The sequence below is a fragment of the Pinus tabuliformis genome, chromosome 9 (assembly GCF_031772625.1).
Source record: "Pinus tabuliformis cultivar Carrire ecotype Pingquan chromosome 9, CPIR1, whole genome shotgun sequence".
Lineage (NCBI taxonomy): Eukaryota > Viridiplantae > Streptophyta > Pinopsida > Pinales > Pinaceae > Pinus > Pinus tabuliformis.
The window spans coordinates 351,042,938-351,046,265 of NC_142307.1; positions in this window are offsets into that span (position 1 = coordinate 351,042,938).

Here is a 3,328-nt window from a genome sequence, read left to right on the forward strand (position 1 = left end):
TGGTATGGGGGGTTATGTAGGATGGAGATGGAGCTGGTGATGGCTCAGGGGTAGAGAAATAGGATGGAGGAAGAGTGCACGAAGTTGGTTGGTGGATGGAAGGCTAGAACAACGAAAGGTCAAGAAAATGAAGCTACGTGGGCAATGGAAGAGCTGGAAGCTAAATGAGCTGAACAGAGGTCAAGGATGTGGCTTTAGGCGTGGTCAAGACAAAGAAGAAGGAAATGGAATGATGTGGAGCAGTGTAAATAAAACAAATTGCTTATGACTGTCACCAAAAACGAGAATTCATTAACCTATGCTACCTGTGCTATGAACTTAATGAACAACAATGTAAATTGTGAAGAGAAGTTGTGCATGAAGTTGTGATGAAGGAGTATGGTTCACGGTTGAAGTGCATGGAAAGATCTATAATGAAAATGACTGTGTTGCAGCATGCATAAAGGTAAAAGACTGCGTTTTTTTGGTGGTTGGTGTAGACTGCACCCCAATCTCCAAACAGAGATGGCAGTGGGGTCTCTATCAACCTTTTTTGGGAGCTCCAATGAATTATAAACCTTCTATTCTGATCTAAGAAACTGAAAACAATTTAACCATGAGCTAATCTTACTTAATCTCATAAAAACTAAATCAGCAGACTGTAACTTCGAATTGCATGACAAAGCAAAGAAACAAAGTGCTGGAACAAAAGGCAAATAACACTACAAAACAGAGGAGATCTATTGCTCTCAGGTTGGGCCCTAACCTGAGAGCTATAGCTCCCTTAAAAGCTCAAAACTAGATCCAAATCTGCTTGCCTTTATTCATAATCAAAAGTCTAATGTCATGCCAAAACTGGCTTACACAAAAACAAACACCGAGCTTGTAACTCGTGCTCAGAAATTACAAGAGTAATCCAAAGGTTCAAAAAGCTCCTAGCATAGGCTACGGCCTTCATATTTATACACAATGAAGATCAAGCTGGCTCCCTTCATTCGTGGGGCTTGGATGTCCAACTGAAGTCAAACTGCTGTAAAAATGCTGATCCTGTAGAACATGTTGGCTGCCTTTGAGCTCGGTGGGGAGAGCTGTTGGAGCTCGGAGTTAAGGTGATAATTGCGAGGGAAGTCATTTAAGGCTGTAGACAACCTCCCTATAAACCTGCAACGTCACCTTTGCTGTCTCCTTGTCTCCATTTACGTGGTCTTTTGCTCTCTTTAATGCCAAAAACCTGTAATCATCATGTATTAGCCACATAGATATAATGCCTGCCCTTCTTCCTACAAACAACACGAATATACTAAGAAATGAATGCATAAGTGATAAAAGATGAATGGTTGAACAAGTAAAGTAGGCCAATATGAGCCCAAATTGTACCACAAATTGGGGCTCATCACATTTGGTAATAGGATAATCATCCACAAGGAACAACGCAAGGAAATATGATCTTGGAGGGTAGAGAGGAAGGCTGGAGAGAAGGCAAGATTTCCTGTGAGCATTTGTGAGGATTGTACTAAGAGATGGCTAGCTGAGAGAGCTAAGGCTTTGTATAATTCCTATGTATTTCCACCATGTATGATAATACAATAGTTTGGGGTTTTATCTGAGACTTTCCCCAAAGTGTTTTCATGTGTATTGTGCCATTGATTCTTCTTATTCTAGTTATATTGTTCAGCTCGATCTTTAAGCTTCCACAAATTGATAGTAGAAGTAGGTTATAGTATTCTGCTTTGATTTATATTGCATTATCGGGTTAACCTATCACAGATTTTCTACAAGTCGTTAATTGCCGCAATTAATGACCAAATATACAACAAAATATATTACTGTATGATTACTCGAGAAAACCAATTAATGACCAAAAAATATGACCAAAATGTTGGTCGTGTTATAAGATACTGTAAATTAGCTACTAATAGTCATATATATGCAAATTTTAGTCATCCTTTGAAACTAATTAATGACCAAAGAAATATGATTAAATTTTAGTCGTGTTATAAGATACTGTAAATTAACTACTAATAGTATATATATGCAAAGTTTAGTCATCATTTGTAATCACAAATTTATCATTTGCAACAGTCATTTTTGTTGTTGTTTGTTTCATATTCGTTATATAAACGACTGATTTAGTAGTTTCTATTCATTTCATTTAATTTCATCCATAATCATTATAAATGACTAATTTAGTCATATATTCATTTAATTTTTGTTCATCATTAATCAATATAAATTATTTATTTAGTAGTTTTAGATTGATTTTATGTGTACATTATTAATTAACATAAATTAATTAGTCTAATTTTGTGACCAAAGTAAAAATAAAATAAAATTGTGATATAATGTGCATGTTCATCTAATATGATAATGCAAATTTACATATGTTAATTACAAGACTAAATAATATCAAGTGCAAATAAAAATAATATCAACCACATAAATCTTATTATACAAAATTTCAAGTATTACAATATGAGTTTCCAACTTAATATTGGTTGGACTACCATTTACACATGAAATAATGTTTCATCATTTCAAAACATTATCACTATGTTTCCAAGTCATTGCAAGTGAACTCACCAACTCTGAAGACTTGACCATCAGCCTCTGTGTGTGTGTCTTATGCAAGATATTGTATCTAAGGTTATCACTAAAGCGATTCTCTTCTCTCTCTTATTTTGCATTTGTCGCTCCAGTGTTATTGTTCTCCTCTTTCTTGAATTCTTGCTTCTTACCATCAATATTGAGTTCCTGTCCTGAAAATGAAAGAAGATGCAGTGCAGAGTAAAAGACATGAAATATGATGAATACTTGAATATAAACTAAAGTAGACTATAAAATATTATATGACATATACCTCAACATCGGCAATGTCAATGTCATTTCTTCCCATAAAAGCAAGAAACTCGAATAAGCTTTCTTTAATTGGGGATATTGGCCATTATGTGGCCGTATGACCTATATAAACAAATAAAATAAAACATCACCATAGAAAATAACACCTCAGTAACTTAGTTATATTCAACCTTCGGAGAAATCTTAGGCACAATCATGCCAACTAAGTTACATGTCAAAAAGCTCAGGTTGTAGATAACTTGTTAAATCAAATCATCTAAGTTGTGATGTTTAACTCTTGTTATATTCGCAACAACATTTCATTCCCTAATGCATGAACTTGCTCAAGTATATAGACAACCTGTGATGAAATAAATAACAACATGAAAGTAACTTTTTTAATAGTCACGAAAATATTTTAATACAAAACAACTAAAATAATTTCAATTAATATTGTGTAATACTAAACTCATGTTCAAACTTTGGATGTTTTTTAAATGGACATGATACCAAG